Source organism: Malaclemys terrapin, chromosome 1 (assembly GCF_027887155.1).
Source record: "Malaclemys terrapin pileata isolate rMalTer1 chromosome 1, rMalTer1.hap1, whole genome shotgun sequence".
In the NCBI taxonomy this organism is placed as follows: domain Eukaryota; kingdom Metazoa; phylum Chordata; order Testudines; family Emydidae; genus Malaclemys; species Malaclemys terrapin.
The window spans coordinates 176,346,846-176,368,205 of NC_071505.1; the positions used below are offsets into that span (position 1 = coordinate 176,346,846).

At 38.8% G+C, this 21,360-nt stretch overlaps 1 long non-coding RNA gene across 1 annotated transcript; it reads left to right on the forward strand.

Annotated features, from left to right (window-relative positions):
- The first annotated feature begins 855 nt into the window (after positions 1 to 855).
- On the forward strand, positions 856 to 18,765 carry LOC128847609 (uncharacterized). Its single transcript, XR_008446925.1, has 4 exons — positions 856 to 1,079; positions 12,989 to 13,138; positions 14,951 to 15,103; positions 18,616 to 18,765. It is a non-coding gene; the product is annotated as an uncharacterized LOC128847609 (long non-coding RNA).
- The last annotated feature ends 2,595 nt before the right edge of the window (positions 18,766 to 21,360 follow it).

Here is a 21,360-nt window from a genome sequence, read left to right on the forward strand (position 1 = left end):
GGGATTTAAACCATTCCTTGAGAGGGTAGCCATGAATACTCATTTTACAAATCCAGACAATGATTCCAGGATTAAAAAAATTATTCAGCCAATGACCTGCTTTGAACCATGAAAGATAGGACATTGGCTACAGCTCATTTAACTGTATTTTAACTGCCATCTATATTTTTCTGAATTTCCTTTTCCATCGGTACTGATTACCACAATATTTGTATCTGAATAGAAATTTTTGCCTGTCTAATTTAGCCTGTTCATCTCTCTTGAGTCTTTCAGAGGTTAGGACATCAGTATCTTTAGAAGATAGAGAACTTTGGTGCATGCAAAAACTGGATTGTAACATGAAGCTAGGAAAGAGAAGCAATAGTAAAGGGTAAATTGGTAGATTAAGGTCCCCAACTGTGAATGCAATGCTGATTTCAAGATGACAGTTATTCTAGATGTAAGCCTCAGAGGTAGAAGGTTAAAAGGGAAAAGAAATTCTCAGTTCCCCCTATAGGAAAAAGGGAAAATGCTAGCTCCTGCAGGCTTAATTTACATGCAATTTCTCTGCAGTGTGGGTCTGTACAAATTTATGTTATATTTTATGGAATTTGTGTTCTGCTTTTGAAAATTATATTAATGGTGCGTGTAAATGTATTTGTGAAAGTTGAGAGAAATTATTACAGGGAAAAGCAGGCTGAACGGACAGGTAGTGGACTCTGGCTACTGAGCTCAAATTGAGCAAGAAGAGATCAGGGACTCTGTTGCTTTGCTTTGGATTTCCTGCCCTTGGATCCTGAAGGCTGTGTGAAACTGACTTGATAGGACTAACCTGGTAGAAGTGGAGCTGACTTTGTGGGGCTAAACTTACTAGCATCCAAGCTGGTAGAGCTGAGTTTGCTGAACTGTCCTGGCTCAGCTGCTACACAGGACAGTTGAATTCGCTGAACCCAACCTGGCCCGCTGGAGCTCACATTGTGGAATCCAAACTGGCAGTCACAGATTGGAGTGGGGCTTGGTGGTGTTGACATCACTGCACTGGAGCAGCCAGGCTGAAGAATCGTCCCTGCACCTACTTGACCCCTCTGGAGGCTGATCAGGTTTGTGACTGAGGTTTAGATAGGAGGGGATTGTATTTTATTAAGAGTTCTGGGGCCCCCAACAAGTGAGCAGAGAACGCTATGGGTTTGGCCAGACCACTCAAACTGAGTTTTGCCAATTCCATTTTACTCTGTAAATAGATGTTTCTCATTTTCCAAAAAAAGAAATTTGTGGTTTCATAGTCCCAAGGACTTCAGAGTTCTTGAAGCAGGGAAGAAACCCTTGTATCAGCGACCAGGGGAGTTAAATGTTAAGTTTCTGAAATGTCAGAATGGATAAGGTTTTAGATGGGACCTTGAGCCAATTATTTTAAACAGAACCCCTAGACATCATTTGAGCTCAGTGCCTACCTCTTGCTAATGAAACATGGCAGAAGAGTTGCATAATTTGAGATGGCAATGTTTATGAATTGTAATAGAAGTAAACTGCATCACAGACCTCAGGTTTTTAAAGTTTGTGTTGGTTCTGTTACTTCTTTTCAAAGTGTTCATACTGCTTTCTTCTGTCCAGAATTTATTGATTTTGGTAAAGTGAGAAACAGTGTAAGATAAGCTTCTTCAGCACTCTTTCCTTTCTGAACACACATGAGGAGCTCTCTTCAGTTATATCCAACCCTTGTATTAATTCCTTACTATGAGACTCTTGCCCACTGGCTATTTAACACAATCTCAATAACTGGCTTGCCTCATTGTGCAGTAATAAACCTACTAGCCACAGCAAAAAAACCAAAGCTATGTAGAGTTATTGTTTCTGAACTTCAGATGTAGGATGGACAGATATCTCCCTAACACTACAGATATATATGAACTATAGGCAACTTATTTAAAAGCAAAGAATTGATACTTCCAATTAATCAGTTTTGGTCTTCTGTTATTCTGCCACAGTTGGTAGACAAGTAGTGTGTTTTTGACATTTCCATCTAGACAGAACATCAGACACTGTGAAAGTAAGTGACAGTAAAGCTAATTAAAATACTTGGTTTCAGTTACATGAAATTTCAAAAGGGGGAAGAATGGGATGCTGCTCACCAACCATGGTGACCTTTTGCTCCTATAGCTAGTGCTGGACAAGTCATAAGAGGGGTGTAGGTGTGTGTGTGCGTGCGCAGGGGGCGGACAGGGGAACGACGACAACATTTGTTTAATATTTATATTGTGTACTAAATACAAAACTGCAAAGAAATATTTAATCTTGAAATAATTTCATATATAATGTATCAGACAACTACACTGAGGTCAAACTAGGTCTGAATTTGGCCCCAGTATCCTGCACCCCTCACTGATTGTCAGGAGTTTTGCCTGAGTAAGGATTCAGAGCTAGGCCTTAAGAAAATAATCCCCTTTACACAGATACATGGTAAGGAGCAGCAGCACAGAAATGATTCTACATCTAATGTTCCACCTGGGGGGAAGTGGCAGGATAAGGCACATTCCCTCTTCCTACCTATTCCCCAGCTGCCACCAGATTCATTAGGGTCTTTACAAGGCAGGGTACCAATTAGTACAGACTTCAAGGCTTCTCCCAATCTGCCATAATCAGCCCCAATGCCCATGATTAAGGAGTATGGGTTTAAACTGCTGCTTCCCTATCCTGCATTGGCACAAAATATCCCTACTAAGATAACAGAATGATATGTGAATTGATTGTACAGTGGTAAACTGTAGATTGGAAAGTACTGACTTATGCAGTTAATGCAGAAATTGCTGTGCTACTAAATGCCAAAAAGGGAACAATAGATGACTAAGCAGTTTTTCTGTTGTCCATAAAGGCAAAAACACCAACCACAAACAATGATTAAGAGTTTCATCAAGGAGAAAAGGCAAACAGTTGGAAGAAATGGCTTCTTTTCTTTCCCTTGGCCTTTATGTTGCTTGGTGTACAGTAGAGCTGTTTAACAAAATGAATAGCACAAATAATGCTGTGAACACATGTTCTTTGTAAGTGGTCAAGATCTCTAGAGGACAGTGTATTAAATTGCAGATATTATCTATCTAAACCAAAAATCATAAAAGCATGAAATTAGTAATTGACTCAATTTACCTCGTTTATTAGTGGCATAGACCTCTGTTTGAATTAATATTGCCCAATGGAATTTCAAGTGGTAGTGACATGGCGTATCATGACACGAATTAGCGCCTGCTTCTATTACTGTACTTCAAGCCACCCATATCCCCCAATTAGGTTGGGTCTAATCTAATATGCATGCTTTCAGAATTTCTATTGACAATAAAATGTGACTGCTTTTCCCCCCCTGTAATGTCATGTTCATTTTACATAACAGTTAATTTCCTCAGCATTATGTTGGCACTGGATAGTGGGTTACTGGTTATATTCTACCACAAACAGTTATATGCACTGTTACTGTGAGCCATACTGCATGTTCTATTCAGTCACAATTAAGTTAATTAAAAGATAAAAAGTTATTTTATACATAAGACATACAAGTAGCTTGAACAGAATTTCACTGCAGCATGCTGGCCACCATGTTATAACAACAATTTCTCAGCTCATCACAACTGCATTTTATTATGGCGTGAATAAAAAGCAGGATGTTTAACTTTGTAGAATGATAGCTCAATTGTTTTGAAGGAGATTAGATAATTTACTAACAAAGATTTGTATATGACTGACTCTCTCTGACTATCAGAAAGGACTAATGATGTCTGCAATAGGACTACTAATTAGTCCTTGTTATAATGTTTTCCACATTCAATGGTCTATAGAAATATTAACTAATTTGTCCTACAAAATATTCCCATGATGGCCTCTATTTTACAGATGGGGAAACTAAGGAACAGACAAATTAATTGGCTTCCCTAGTCACAGATGAAATAATGAGTCAGTCACAGAGCTCAGATTAGAACCTATGATGACCTCCCATTTTTCATCTGGATCACATTGCCTCACTTCAACCAACCATAAACCAAATGTCATAGTGTCAAAAGAAAATAGCTGATAGTTATGTAAGGATTCTAAAGTAACCTAACCTAAAAATATAAATACACATGTCTCAAAGTGCATAAGTCTCCAGCCCTACCCCTTTTCCCTCACTATAGCCTCCACACTGAGGGCATTGAAGACAGCTGGCCACATTGGGATTCCATTCCACTTAGGGAAGATTCAGCTGGGTTGATTAAAGGTGGATGTCCAGAGCTGCTGAGTAGATGGGGAAGTGTCATCTGGCATGTCTGCTTCCATTTATTCTTTTCCATTTACACTTCTGATGAACATGCCCATTCTAGAGAAGATGCCCATCCAAATACCACGCTCTGAGGTGAAGCTACTAGTTCCCCATGTCAATTACTGCTGGGAAGTGGGCCTGGTCTTGCTGTGGTAGGTTGTTAGCAAAGTCCTCCTATTTGCTGTAATTCAGGAAGTCATATTTGGCAAGCAATGCTTGGTAATTCAAAACCCTAAATTGCAAACTGGGGGAAGAGAAAATCTTGTGGCCTAAAAGGTTCAGTCGCTTGCCCTCCCTGTCATATGGGGTGTAGCGTGGATGATGTTGTCTAGTCCATTCTGTGGCTGCCTGTACCACAAGTGACTTTGGAGGGGGTGTAGGAACAGAAACTCAGATCCCTTGGTTGGTGCATAGTATTTTTTTTGCCCCTTTTGGGGTAGGCGTACATGTGGCCGGCATATGCCAAACTATTCTAGTTGGCTTAAGAATGGCATCATTGATTGGTAGAGTGACTCTGCTTGGCACTGATAAGTGAAATATATCCCAGCAGTTTATACTGAGCATCTTGGATCGCTTCCGGGGGAATGTGAAGTTCTCCTGCCACTCTACATAGGAGATCCTTAACTTGGTGATAGTCATCAGGGTATGGGGGGAGGTCAAAGCCACTTCTACATCAGGTGAGGATGATGGGAATCTCTTCTGTTCTGGTGGTAGCATTGGAGCCAGGCTGTGCAGCTCATCTTCCATTACTGGTTCGAAGCATCTACTTGAAGGCAGTGAAATAGGAGATGCCTCCCTGACAGAACAGATGGGTTCCAAAGCTGGATATTGGGGCCAGGCTCCCTCAAAAGGCAGCATGACTGATCCAAAGGGTGTGTGGAGGGCCCCACCGTGCCAGGAACCAGTGACTCCATGTTGGCTGGAGTGGAGAATACTGCCACTATGTAGAAGGCTGCCATTGGTACTTGTAGTGGTGAGACAAGATGGATGGTCTCTGATTCCCACCCAATTCCTTTGAAGACAAAAACTCCGAGACCAGTTCCATCGATGGTACTGTGAGCCAGCAGAAGAGCATGCCTCACCAGAGTGGCGGGAGGGGAGTGTCTCAGGTGCAGCATATCCGGTGCCGGAGATAATGTCTCCCTTGATTTAAACATCCTCAGAAGTTATGAGGTGTTGGTCTCCCAGGGCAAACACTTCCTGGTGCTCAGCACTTTTCGCAACCTCCCTGGGGTCCAGCACACTTTTTTAGTCCCCAGACTCGTACGGAAGCAATAGTCTTCCCTGGAGTGGATGGCTCTTTAGCTGTGAAGGGCACCGATGTTGACTGTGTTTGTGGGCCCGCACTTGGTACCAGTGGATCTGTCTCTTTATGTGGCTTCTTATGTCTGTGTACTTTAGTGTGTTCCATCCCTATGATGAACTCATGGAAGGAGTCATTCCCTTCTTAGGTCTAGAGGAAGACTTACTGCCATGCTTATGTTCATGCTTCTTTACTTCCCAACTAGGCCTCAGTGCAGGATCCATAATAATGGTAATGCTGGAACTGGTCTCAGACTTCTCAGCTGGAGGCACACTTCAGGCAGCCTCTAGCCTGTGTCCGGGATAGAGGGATTGCTCAGCCAGGATCTGAATGAGGTCTCATGGCAACTTCTATGAGGTGCTTCTGGAGAGCCTGGCCTTCTTGGGTATGGCTCGGGAAGGACTGGCAGATAGTGCACCTGGATGAAATGTGGGCTTCTCCCAAGCAGCAGAGGCCACTATGTTGTTCATTGCTGACTGAGAAGGAACGTGGGCAGGAGGTGCAGATTTTAAAGCCGGGTTTTTTGGCATGGTCCAGTATCTGCATGCCAGTGTAAGAAGCAGGAGGAGGGTTCACAGCGAACCAAAAAAGGATGCCCAGTCTTATTCCTAAAACTAGCAAACTACTAATAATTACTATATAAACACTAAAAATAATAAAAACTGTAAATTAGCTATGTACAATCGTAATTTTTTTTTTAAGTGCGACATGCAGGAGGACAAGTAGTACCAACCCGGACCATATAGTGGTGAGAAGGAACTGGAGACATGGTTGGTCCGTTCCACGCCCTTTATCACCTCAGACGAAACCACGAGGGGAACCAAGAGTGCATGTGTGGACCAACAGACACTGCTACTTTCAAAATCTCCGGGCACATAGTGTGCATGCATAAACCCTCAGTGGAATACAATAGGGACCATCACTCAAAGAAGAGCTCTCAATATCTTTACTATAACTTTACATTTTAGAGAAAAGAAAAAATGGGGGAGCTCACTTTGGTGGGAAAAGCAGCCCGCTGCCTATAACTGTACCTTAATGTGAATGTTTGCAGTTTCTGTTAAAAAATCCTTAACCCTGACAGCGTGTTCGAAATTGAAACAGCATTTCTTATCATAGACTGTACTGGGCATTAAGGACCTGATCCATAGAAGTGAATGGGAGACTTTCCACTGACTTCGGCTCAGACCCCAATTCCCTAGTGATGCCCAGATAGCACTAATGCTATTGAACTAACTTTTCTTACAGTATTTTGAAAGTGTAATACTGTAAAGGATAAAACAAGGTAAAACTTTTTTTAAAAGAAAGTTGTAATAGCAATAATGACCTTGGCATAGGGCAATCCCTGGGGAATTAATGACTGGCTGGGCTAATGGCCTTTGGCTTTGCCTCAGGTCATCAGCTTTCCCCGCTGGTTATTAATCCTCAGGAAATGCCCTATACCTCAATTATAAATATTTAACTTGTGCCATAGCCATAATCAACAATGTTTTTCTTGGTGCTATAAATATGGCTGCAGAATCTTGTAAAATGCTTCATTATACATATTACATATGATATTACTCTATTAATACACATAATATTATAATGCATTAACTATTGATGGCTCCATTGACTTCAGTGGGCTTTGGATCAGGCCCAGCTCCTACATTATCTGTATGCAATGATTTACTATATAGTAATTTATTGTCTATAGAGTTCCTAAGAGCAGGACAAATTGTCAGTTCATGTGCACATATTTCTTCACTACAGTTCTTTAAAAATATATTCCTTTACTATTGGAAAATATAAACTCAGAGAAAACCCATCCTCAATACATTTCTTTTTCTTTTTTCTTTTTTTTTTTTTTTTTTTTTAAGTTAGCTATCTCAGTTTTGTGAATGTTCAAGTAGGTTTACTAAAGAAATGGAGAGCTGAATGTAATTTGTCTACACTGAATTGGATTCAAATTTTGATACAAGCAGAAAAAAACCTTTGACAGAGCACAGTTTATTGATTAAAATGCATTTCATTAATGTAAAGGCCTTTGAGCAATAGAGAAAGAAAGTAGTAAGAAGCACAGAAAAGGTGTATTTTTATGTCAGCTAATAACCCTCCTACCTCCTCTGGCTATATAACAAATTGATTTGTGGCTGCAATGGCTTATTCATTTAGTTTAATGTAAAATTAAAGAAGCTACTGTGGTAAATAATCAAGATTTTACTTAACATTTCTAATCTAACAGCAGCAATTTTAAATGTGTACACATCTTGAGGTATTTTTCTTCAACTGTGGTATAAAAGGAGGCATTTTATGGATTGTGTACCTCCAAGTTTTAGTATTGTATATGATGATTTGACGTAAGCCAGTTTTAAAAATAGGATATAAATCACTTATGAGTTTTTATTTTATTTTTTTTAAAGCAAACTACTAAAATGGTGCCATGATACTCCATTTATTGTATGCGTTTTATAATTAATCAATACCATGAAAGAGGGAGTGTTTCTGTGTGATTATAAAACATCCCTTGTGTTATAAGGAACAAAGTCATATCTAGAATTACTTTAATCATCCAAGTATAATAATTGCCTGGAAATACACTCCCTGCAGTGTCTTATTGCTAATAGAATTATAGTTGGATCACATAGCAACAGTGATATTTAAGGCTGCCTAAGTAGCCCCAATATGAAGGCACTTTTTCTGTTACTTGTAACTTTTACACTTTCACCTGATATTTCAGCTGAATATTGTTTTGAAAGTTTAAGCAAAAACTCACTGTTTTTGAGAGCAACAGTGAGTATGGGATTTATTCCATTTGAGTATTGAACATAGATAAGGAATGGAACCCTTTAAGACTAGGTCTACATTTGGAGCGGGATTCCCAGCTCCCATTCAGACCCTTTTGCTAGCTGTTGTTGAGCTAGTGCTCTAAAAATAAATGTAGCAGGAGTAGCATGGGCAGTGGTGAATGGCAGAACAGGTTAGCTGTACTGTGCTGAGCACAAACCTGCCTGGGCCCCATGGGTAGGTACATACTGGGCATGGCTACCTCCCCAACACTACTAATTTTAGAGTGCTAGTACTATGAACACTAATATGAGTATGTCTATGCGAGCTGGGTAATCATACCCCTTGCTCCAAATGTAGACAGAGTGAAATTCATCCCTATGTGGAGGCCCAGCAGAAGGCCTATGTGCCTTAAGGCCTATTTTGAGGGTTTAAATAGTGTATGTACTTTGTGCTACCCCCATGCACTGTGGTGAATTTCAATCAAAGTGGAAGGGCTCTTTTGGCAACTTGCCCTAGACTTTAAAGAGAAATACAATAGTATAAAAGAGAAGTGCAGTAAAGAGAGGTATTCTTGAAATATGTGAAGATGTTTGGCTTACAAATATAAAAAGTTATAAATAGTTGAAAATTGTGCATTGGCCATATATATGAGTTTGCTTTTTTAATAATTTGATTACCAAATGAAATTATAAATTTCTTCAGGTTGGTGTTAGAGTTCAGGATTCTATGAGTGTGCTTGTGTAAAATTCTCTCTTTGAAACTTTTCAAAGTAGAAATGCATTTGCCAGACCTAGTGAGGATGTTTAACCACTGACAACTGACCTGAGAGCCTGGATTAAGTTATGTTCTTAAACTTTGATAGAACCTATTTCATGAGCATCTAAGCACTGTGATACAAAATATGTAACTAACTAACTAAATAAAAATATTATGCTACTCTTAGTAAGTAGCACAAAAACAACTCAATACACAATATATCCAAACTGCAAGGACCAAAAAGATAAAATAGCAAACCAGAACAAACCAATTAGTTTTATTTTGTACTTTCAAGTCCCCCACAGTACTAACTCTATAGAATTCCCTCTGTCTGGCGGGGTAAATTCCATTAACTATCGCTGAATTCGTGTAAAAATCCATTCCCTTACTGAGAATAGGGTAACTTTTAGGAAGTGGGTTTCTCTATTCAGGCTCCTTTAACCAAAATCAAAAAGGCAAAAGTGATGTTACAGAGAGAGCTCTGCTAATAAACCTAGAGAATGCAACTTCAGGGACTGACATCAAGAGCATCCCAACTGAGTATAACTTTTGTTTATAGGTTATTTTATCGTGAGAGGCATCTCTCAGGTACCACATAATTCAAGGCTTAAAGAGATTGTCTCTGATATCTTGAATGACACCTGTAAGTCAAATGGAAGTTAGTACAGAACTCTGAGGTATCATGTGTGTAAGAGCATAGAAGGCTAGCACGCAGTTTGTGCACTAGCTGAAGCTCCTGGATGGTTTTAAATGGCATTGCTATTTAGAGTGAATTACAGTAGACTAAACAAAGAGAAAAAGGAGAGGATGACCATTACAACACTTCTCAATTGAAGAAAATTGCAACCCTTATCTGGCCATATGTGGAAAAAAAAATGCACCGTGGACCACCATTTCTGCCTAGGAATCCTGAAGCAGTAATGGAATTAATATGATCCAGGCACTGCAAGCTATCTTGTCAGTCTGCTTGAATATATGGCATGTAGACTGCCTTTACTAATTCTTCTTAATGCTTACTTCTGTCAGAAAACACTGCTCTAGTTTTATTTTGGTCAAGTTGCAGCCAATTCACTGTCATACAGATCTCTATCTCCAGCAGAGTAAGGAGACCATAGAACAGTATGCCAATTCCTATGTAGAGCTGTGAATGTTAGCATATAGAACTGCAAGATTTTACAAAAACAGGCTTGCTTTTAAAAATTCAATACAAGATAAAAATTAGAAGACATGCAATGAATACTGAACCATAGGCTCAATGCAGCAAAAACAAAATCAGAAAAACTATAGTCTCTAGAGTTTTGCAATCTGAAAAACTGGGTACAGAAACTGCTGACAGAATGGACAGCTATGTGGTGGAAACTAACTGCCTCTTCCTTTCCTTCAAAACACACAAAACCAGCTGTGAGGTAATGTCCTCATAGGGTCCCTGTGTGGGACAGATAGGCATTAAGATTGGCCTCTGGATGGGGAACGTTTCATTTCCTTTAGAGAGAAATAATGATAGCAAAAAATGTGTGTTACTGATGGATTACGTGTAAAGTTTAAAATTCACACAGTTCAGGAAATAGGCCCAGAACCTCATCTGTTGTAAATCGGTGTAATTCCATTGAAATCCATGGAGCTGTTTTGGTTTACACTACCTGAGGTTCTGGTACTCATTGTCAAGGCTCTCACAGCACAAATTCCCTTTCATAAAAATATTATCACCTTTCACATACTGTAACACTGAGTAACGAGACATACTATGTGGGTATATTAGGCCAAATTCCCAGGTGGCATAAACAGATTTCTTGAAATTAATAGAATTGCACGAGTTTAGGCAAGCAAGGCATACAACCACATGCTTGCACTTCCCATAGGATTAACAGAGGCTTTTAAAAAAGTATTATCATTATATAAACAATGAAGCAGCTTCTAGGAACTCCTTGGGAATCTCACAATCACAAGGCACATGAGAATCTGTATCAAGGGGGGAAAAGCTTGCTCTCTCTTCTGTAAGGTGACAGGTATAATCATTTTGGTTCAACTCACATGGTTAGCACTGTCCCAAAATGCTCAGGCCACTCTCAATATTTGTATGGGATTCAAACCGTCAATTGAAAAAAGGTCATAAGCCAAACTGATGTTTAGCCCAGGAAGGAACTAACCACAAACATTCAAACTTATTTGAGCAATGGGATATTATTTTGCTTGCAGCCATTACATAAAGATGTCTTGTTTTCATTCCCCATCCAGCAAGCTAATCATATTCCGAACTCTTCATTAAGTAGTTAGACCTTAGGGATGCCAGCCTCACCTGCCTCTAATTCTCTGGCAAATGGGTTAGCATTTTCTTCTGTGCCAGCCCTTTCAAGCAGAAAAAGCTTCCAGTCTAAATTTGTTAAGGCACCTTCAAGCCCCTACAAGAAACTGTTGTCTGATAATGGATAGGCAGGTGGCAATTTGTGATTAATTCTCCATATTGGTGAAGAATTATGCATATCTTATTATTTTTGTCATCAACAAATATCCTTTTTTGTGGTCAGAGGGAGAAAATATCTCCTTGGTCCAGTAAGTGTGAATTAGATAGTAACAATCCTATTCTCAGTGGCAGGATTCAAAGATTTGAATGGTTGTTGATATTTTTTCTTTATTAGTTATGGGGTAGAACGTAATCCTTCGCTATCACATATTTCCGTGGTAAATGCTCTAGTTTAACAAAATATTTTTGAACAAAAAAAAAAATCTTAATTTTAAAATTAACCTGCAATTATGCCATCAGATTATTTTTAAATTGATTTTACTGCATATAATCTAAATATATTTTATCCTAAAAGTCCAGAATTGCTTTACATTTTTAAGATTATTGGAAAAGTTTAATAAATGACAAAACCAAGAAATTTCATCTGTTATGAATCCAAAATTTAATATTTTGGACTCAAAAAATCCATTCTTTCTAAAATTGTTATTTTCCATTGCTTTTTTTTTTTTTTTTTTTTGTTAAATAGATGCTTTGGGAGAACAAGTACTCCTTTAGGTTTCAATGTCTTTTTGGCTCCTAACGCAACTTTCATCTTTGCCCCAGCATAGGATTTAACAAACTATAGCTTGTTCCCAGCTTGTATACCTAAAAGCTTTCCACTGAATTCCTTCCAATAAAATCTATTTACCTCAATACTGGATTTGCTGTCCTAATATAGTTATAAATAACATCCATGAGGATGTCAGTTTAATGGCTGTGGAACTGACATGCCTGAAGTTGGCAGCTACACTGCGGGCATTCCTACACTGTTCTGCCACTTAAACTGTGTTCAAGGCAAGCAGAACCCCTGTAGCAGAATCAAAGTGTGTCATTTTCCATGCTAATTTAGTTCAGTCTTTGTGAGAGAGCCATCGCCAAATCCAGCTACTAAGTAGTACGTACAGCAAGTGTCAATTGAACTTCAGAAACCTGAACTGCTGTCCTCAGACACATGCCATTTTGTTCTCTTTGTAGACAGTGTTTAATTACAATTTGATTGGAATGCAGAGAAACAGAAGCAGAAAAAATGCAGTTAGGCATACTATTAACTTATAAACCTAGGATTTTCAAAAACGACTAGTGATTTCTTGTGCCTAAATTGTCTAGTGCTTGAAAATCCTTAAAGGGGCCTGATTTTTCAGAGGGCAGGTGTTCAGCGCTTTATGAAAATCAAGCACCTTTAAAGCATCAAGTTGAGAACCCAACTTTGTGGCATCCATAATTACCAGCTAGCTATTTCTGAAAATTTGGCCATTAAGTATTTCTTATAAAAAAGACATGATACTTTTTAGTGACACTTAACTTGTCACCAAGTAACCAGCTCATCTGAAGGCATTAAAAGGAATCAGGTTTGTAAAAGATTGCCCGCTACACAATTAATATTAATGTCATCCTTTTCTAGGTCCACCAAAGAAAACAGATGGAAAGTCAAGTGGAGTTACAGCAGGTTGAAAGTACCTACTACTGAATGTCTGTGAACTCTGCTGAAATGATGCCATTTGAAACCAATTAACCACCTCGTCTATACATCTCTCCCCAAAGCCTTGAAACAGTAATGTCTCTTTTTGTATTGATTTCCATCAACTCTCATATACTTCCCTGTCATGTAAGCTATTTAAGTAAATGGTTTCTTCCAAGATGTACTTTAATATGCTCAAAAGTGTAAACTAAAGCAGCATGTCTATTAAACAAAAACATCCTATCTATAATAGTGATCTTACATAGAGCAGCACAGAAGGTATGTTTTCCCGTGATTCTCTGAATATTATTTCTTCTGAGCATAAATGATCAGCTCTCCATTATACACCTGGGAAAGAACATGCAATATATGCTGTAATTACCAATAAAATGGAAACACTCAAGATGAGCATGCCTACATATTCAAATACAACAGAGCGAAAAACTACTCCTACTCCCTATTACTGATGCATTTATGAAGAGGATGGAACAGTAGTGGGGAAAAAAACCTTATTTTTAAAGCAGGAAAGAGACCAGGTTTTCTAAAATAAAATTTGCTGGACTTTTGTCCTATAAAACCTATCTAGAAGGCCTCCAGACACCAGCTCTATTTCCCTGTCTGCATATAGTCACATATCTCTGTAATCCTTCAAATTACCCACTGGCCACCTTTGAAGATGGTTCTTAATCCCTTAACCCATGAAATTAAGTCCTCAGCACAGTAATTTCAATTGTTATTAAATGTAAGATTTTAAAGGGATTATTGTTACTCCTGATTAATAGTATTTGTGTAGCACTGTTAGTGTTCATGTTGCTGAAGCAAAGGGAAGAGGAGCCAAACAAGTGACATATTGCCTACCTGGAACAGCTAATACTTCTGAGGCCTGAGTCCGGAACAGGCGATACAAAAATATGATGATAGGTGGGAAATATAAAATGGAATTAGTTACTGAACACATGGGTTGTAAAGATCTTCTGCAAAAGGGAAAAATGTATTAATGTTTTAAAAGGAGACTGTTTTTTTTCAAAAGCCTTTTTTCTCCTTGTTTTTTATTTTACTAATAAAAAAAATCTTGTCTACTCTATTTCCTAGAGTATGCTATATATGCTATACATATATTTGGAAACACAGATATTATAACAATGAGAATATAACATCACAAAGAGATTGAAACCTAAGCAATTGAGAGAGGAAGGAAATTTTATCCAGACTATTTTGTTATTATTTTGTTTTTGGTGGACACAGAGTGATCAGTGATAAACACAGTACTGACAAATGGATCAAAATGTAACTTTCCAAATGGACTAAAGATGTAAAAATCAGCCAAAATTTTGTTCTCAAGATTTTTCTTATACCTCAGCAGATTAACTGGGTTATAGAAATGACAGACTTTTCTTCCTTTATATGGAATATTTTATGCCCAATGTGTCCCCTGGAACGGTAAATAATATAAAAATGTGAGGGGAATAGCTACCTGTCAGCTTCCCTAAATTGCTGTTTATAATCACTGAATAATCAAAATCTGTATCAAACAAAGCTGCAACTGTTCATTAAGTAACTTTAATGAGCCAATGTGTAGATATCATTTGTAATGTCCAGTAGGGTTCAGACTGCAACGGATCTCAGGAGTGAAAATGCACATTTATCTTGTATACATTTGTATATATATGCTTTTCATTATATAGCATATCACCTATAAAAACACATTAATTTTCTGAGGTATGCCCAAATGTGTGACTAAACTCAGGCAGGGAGCATAAGGTTAGTTTATGCAAGTATTAAGTAGATCAGTTTATGTGGCCTAAGATATTTTTTGTTTTGCTTTGAAAATTCTGACTGAAACTGCTGATATATTTTTTCTGGAATACACATTTTTTAACATATATTTTTTGTCTTTCATTCTAGGAAAATATCAGTCTCTGTTGCCTTTCCTCTGTGTGCTTGTGTGTGTAGAAGGGCAGGGGGAAAGGAAGGAGACAGATCTAAAGCCCTTGAGAAATTAACTGTGGATTCCAAAATACCGCAGGATGCACACTCAAAAAAGATTGACTTTAGAAAGTGAGTAAAAAAAATCCTAATCATCTCTATTTAAATGAAATTGTCACATTTTGCTAATGAATATGCTCAAAAGTGCTTATAAAACATTTTATGTGAAGTGAGAATATTAAATTTTTATAGATTATAAACATATTAGTGCAAGAAGCTACCACAAGGGGATTTCCTCTACTTCCATAAGTCTCTTCCTCTTATACCAGTGCCAGAGCTTTAATCTTTTTATGCTGAAAAACAAGTACCCCAAAAATACTAAAGACAACTTATGGCAATTTTCTCCCTTTCATCTGAGGTAAAAAATCCCTACTTCTATGAAAGGGAAAAAAATGGTTAAAATTAAATAGTTTTCTTCCTTAAACAGATATTCAAGCACCACATTTATTGCATTAGCTACGCATCAGCTGCACAAGCCAGCCTTGCTTCCTGGAAGGAATAGTCACTGTCAGTTTGCATTTAGCGGTTATCTTGATCCTATGGATTTAAGCTAGTTAAAATGGTAGTAGATGGAAAAGCTGACATTTAGGCACCCCACACAGCCTAACCCCTCCTGTATTCCATGAAGAATAGGAAAGAACTGGTCATGGCTGCAGTTCTTCTGATAATATTTACCCTCTATGGCTATGACATTTAACAGTATCTGTCCTCTACAGTGCATTAAATAGTTACGTGTCTTGTCTCCACTGGCAATCCCACCTCTCCCTCCACCCCCAATTTCAGTGATTAATGGCAAACCACCACATGTAGACAGAGAAAGCAATGATTTATACCAGTGAAGCTTACCTTTGCTTGAACCTAGGTTGAGTACAAATCATGGGTTTCCTTGTTTGCTATCTCAATTGTTAGCTACTGATTGCTAAAATCAGGGCCAATTTGAAATGTAGACAAGGCCAGACTTGTGATGAAATAAACTCCTGAAAACTTTGTAAAAGCTAGAATTTATTTTTACATGCTACATCTCCACACAGCAATAGGTTGTTCGAAACAAACAAAACTACAAACTTCTTTGCCAAAATGGAGTGCTGCAGAGGGAGCACACCGAGCACTGAAATGGTGAGGCTTAGGGCATCTCATCTTACTTGAGCAACCACTTCCAACAGCCTAGGAAATGGTATTAAAGGCTCTTGGAGACTCCATGGGCAGCCTTCATCAGCATGAAGGGGTGAGACACAAATTTTCATATGCGTGTCTGCGTGCACACACACACACACACACACACACACACACACACACACACACACACACACACAAAGAGAAGCTCCAAAGGATCTCACTTTCTCCAGCCCACTCATCCCATTATCTTCAAAATTTTACACTCCAATTTTTAACAATTACATGGTACGTTAGCCATATGGCTTCCTTTGACTTTCATCGGAGGCACTGATAACTCCATGTAGGGGTGGATTCTCCCTATTACTCATCTGAATGTGAAGAAACAAGGTTTTCATTGAAAAAAATATATTTCTAGCCATCATGATAGCAAATATACCTTTTGAATGTAACACCTGCTGTACTACCAGAATCTGCAGACTATTGTAAAATAAATCTAAACTCCCCTATTCATCTCAATGGGGCCTTAAATCTCAATACTAATTCTGAAGAACAATTTGTCAACATTGTTAACTATTTATTTCATAGAAAGGGGCTGTGGTTCATGTGACACACACTCTTTCTCTCCAAATTCCAGTTTGACATATTCAGAGTCCTACAGCATCTGATAAGTGCCCCTCTAATGCAAACCTAACCCATTTAAGAAATGCTTAGGATAGGTTGCATCCAATTTTACAACTAGGCCAACTGACAAACCTGACCAATTGACACAAGAAAACAGATCTGGCAAAGGATTTCCTAGTGTGCATTAATGGAAGATTTGTTATTTGCAGTCAGCTTATTCAATCAGTCTTAATAAGGCTGATAAGACTAGTCAGCTCCTGTACAATATCTATACTTGCTCTGGAATACTGTGAAGCCCCATTTTGTGGTCAGAGACTGACCGCTCAGAATGATAGAACCCTGCATGAGATTCTTCTGAGCATTTATTAATAGAGATGAGTTTTGGAGAACCATAGAACATTGACTTCACTGAGCTTACTAGGTTAGAAAAAGGAGATCCTCATGAGACACATCAACAATTGGAAGACTGGGAGATTAAAGAACTGACAAAGGAATGATCCCTTTCTTAGCTTACTTGCACATCATCATCAGAGAGGATTTCCTCTACTTTACTGAATTGATTATAGAAATGGAAGAGGCATAGAAAAGAAGATATTGACTGAGCTGTGAATTCGATCCGTGGATCTCAGTGGGTTTGAGAGTTAGGGCTTTGAAGGCATAAATGCAATAAATGGATTGAGCTCAAGCACTCATTCACAACTGCACTGTGTATCTGTTGTATATGGCAATCAGTAAATCTAGCATGGCTCTGACAATTCACAGTTGTTGGAATACATTTGCAAAAACAACATTAATCAATAATCCATCCAAAAAGGTAATCTGAGCCCATGTGCTCAACCATCTTTTATAAAGCTGCAGCTAGGTAGTATACTGTTCCCTCCCCGCCACTGTAAAATTCTGGCCATGCCATTGTATCACCATTTATTGGTTTTGCAGAACTCAAAAATATGGTAGGTACTTCACAAACTCAGAAAGAGATAATGTCCTGCCTTGACAAGATTACTTCAAAAAATAAACACAAAATTAATGTTTGTAATGAAAATGGTCATCAAAACCTGGTGTGGTTTTAAAGTTTACAGAAATCCATTCGCTGAGTGAAAATAGGAAAAGAGTGGAGAGGTTGGACCTAGAGTCTGTTTTGTCCATTACATTAAAATCTTGAATAATGGAGGTTGTATAAGTGTTTTATTTTCACTAGTTTAAAAGTAAAATATTTGTGAATATAGCTGTAAACCATAATATCAGCTCCCACATGGTAGGATGCAGGATTGGCTGCAAAATATAGAACAAAACCATGCACCTTTACAGCAGCATTTCTCTCAGGTTTGAGGGAATACATATTTCTGTATAGATCCTATCTTCTTTTGATTGGTTAAGGTGTGTGCACATCTGTGTGTCATCTGCATACTTTCACAGGGAAATTAAGCCTTGCAGAAACATTCTTCAGCTCCAGGTAGGCTGTTTTTCCTTTTAAAAACAGAGCATTTGAAATGCCCCAGGAAAAACTATTCCTATAGGTGCTCTTGATGCTTCTGAGCATTAAATTAGCATCTTCCTATCTCTTTAAAAAAAATTTGAAAATTAACATTCAAACTGTGTTAATAATAATAGACTTTCAACATGCTCTAATAATTTTAGAGACTGCAATTGTTTGCTATTTATTAAATGGGCCATTTACCAGTGATGAGGTTTTCACGACGCTGTTAGTGGTAGCCTGGATAACTTTTCTTCAGGAAACCCTTGTTAATCCGTTTATGCTCAGTAATTTACAGTATATTCTGTTCAACTAAAAAGTGCAAGATAAAGAAAGCCATTATCAGAGACTAAAATATTCTTTTGGATACCAGAACGGAGCTATGAAGTGAAGACTGAAAAGGGCAGAAATGAAGAGAATGAGAACGAACCAGCATGTGGCCGACAGCGGATATGAAATTGCTGTTGAATATTCTTCAGACTTTTTTTTTTTTTAAATTTCAGTTCAATTTATGAACCAGCAAAAAGCCTCCTGGTAACAGCCTTCCCCCAACCCCCACCCCCCCCCCCCCAGGTTAAGCTGGTACTTCGGCATTACAAGCCAGAATGGACACTGCAGCCTTGCATTCTCTGAAGCTATTCAAATTAGGTTATTGGCACAATTCACTCAAATGTGAGTCTCCTGTGAGGGCACTCTGACTTCCTGATACTCTTCATGTACATAATTTCTCTTTTATATATTCTGTAATTAGAATCACTGCTACTTGTACAAATGTGGATTAATATTTCTGGGGTGAAATGCTGCCCCCCCTTTTTTTAGGAAATGGGAACTTAGTCATTGATTTCAATGGGGCAGAATTTCACACCTGGAGCATCTAGAACCTTGATGCAGGACGCTGCTGAGCACCGCCTCTGACTGTCCTCAACTCCCATTGATAAGCTATAGGAGTTGAAAGCTCAGCTCTTCGTAGGCTCAGACCCTATTCAATTTTTATTAGGGATTTCTTTTCAGACAGAAAACATCTTTCTGGAAGTTTGGGCATGATGAAAGGATTAATTTAGAAACTTATAAACATTTAGTTAACTCTGATTCCAATCCTGAATTCCTTGTACACCAGGAAATGTCAGTGAGAGTTGAAGATACATGAGGCATTCAAAGTTAGATATGGATTCACCAAGGGCAAGTCATGCCTGACCAACCTGATTTCTTTCTATGATGAGATAATTGGCTCTATGGGTATGGGGAAACTGGTGGACATGATATATCTTGACTTTAGCAAACCTTTTGATACGGTCTTCCAGTGTTCTTGCCAGCAAGTTAAAGAAGTATGGATTGGATGAATGGACTAGAAGGTGGATAGAAAGCTGGCTCGATCATCTGGCTTGAGTAGTGATCAAAGGTTCGATGGCTAGTTGGCAGCCGGTATCAAGCGGAGTGTCCCAGGGGTCGGTCCTGGGGCCAGTTTTGTTCAACATCTTCATTGATGATGGGATGGATTGCATCTTCAGCAAGTTTGCTGGCGGGGGGAGAGGTAGATACACTGGAGGGTAGGTGAGACCACATCTGGAGCATTGTGTCCAGTTTTGGGCCCCCACTCCCCCCCACTACAGAAAGGATGTGAAGAAATTGGAGAGAGTCGAGAGGAGGGCAACAAAAGTGATTAGAGGGCTGGGGCACATGACTTATGAGGAGACGCTGAGAGAACTGGGCTTATTTAGTCTGAAGAAAAAAGAGTGAGGGGGAATTTGATAGCAACCTTCAACTACCTGAAGGGGGAGTTCCAAAGAGGATGGCGCTAGGCTGTTCTCAGTGGTGGCAGATGACAGAACAAGGAGCAATGGTCTCAAGTTGCAGTGGGGGAAGTCTAGTTTGGATATTAGGAAACACTATTTCACTAGGAGGATGGTGAAGCACTGGAATGGATTACCTAGGGAGGTGGTGGAATCTCCATCCTTAGAGGTTTTTAAGGCCCAGCTTGACAAAACCCTGGCTGGGATGATTTAGTTGGGGTTGGTCCTGCCTTGAGCAGGGGGTTGGACTATGTGACCTCCTGAGGTCTCTTCCACCTCTAATCTTTTAGGATTCTATGATAATTAGGGCCTGAAAGTTCAGTAGGAACCATGCAAGCATGCTCTTGCACTTGTGTTTTGTCCCATTAAGTACACTGTGGGCTTGTCTTCACTATGGGGATAAATTGACCAAAGTTACTCTACTCCAGCTACATTATTCATGTAGCTGGAGTGGAGGTAGCTTAGGTTACTTACCCTAGTGTCTTCACAGTGCTGAGTCCATGGGAGATGCTTTCCAGTCAACCTCTCTTACTCTTCTCAGAGAGGAGTACCGGGGTCAACCCAAGGGCGTTCTGCCATCGATTTAGCAGGTCTTCACCAGACCTGCTAAAATGGATCTCTGCTGCATTGATTGCAGCAGCGTCTATCTCCCCAGTAGTGGAGACCAGCCCTCCGGTTCTGCATGGACACTAACTTGACTCCAGATCTTTCATCTTATTTATCTTGTAACTAGTAACAGTTTCATTGTTACTGAGTTATTGACATTGATCCATTTCTGAGATTTATTTTCAGACTGATACATTCATTTATATCTTTAAAAGATCAGACTTACCAATTTTTTCAGCAACCATTAATAAAACATAGTGAGCTGATTTAGCAAAGGTGATTATTCACTTCACAGAAACGGTCACCACTTAGATCAAACATGCCATAATGTGGAGCATACATTGTTAACCTTATTGTATTCCAATTTAGTAAGTCATATTTTATGAGGAAGGCTGTCTAGCTGGTAGGATGTAGTCTTACAAGATGACCTTAATCAGGTAAGCAAAGCTGTCTATTACATTTCATATTAAAACAAAAAACGTATACTGTAGATACTGAAGATATAAAATGATTTCAAGAAGTGAGCCAGCTAACGTGATTCAGCTAATTTAAGGGTTTCCAGTAAAGTGTATTAAACAATTTCCTAGAAGATTGTTTGCAAATTTACATTTTAAGGTATCTGGAATATCACTCAGTAGCTTCAATCACTACACATGGAGTTTTAGACGAATGATGACTGCAGAACAAGGAGGGGGCGGGGGGAGGGGGAGAAGAGACAAACT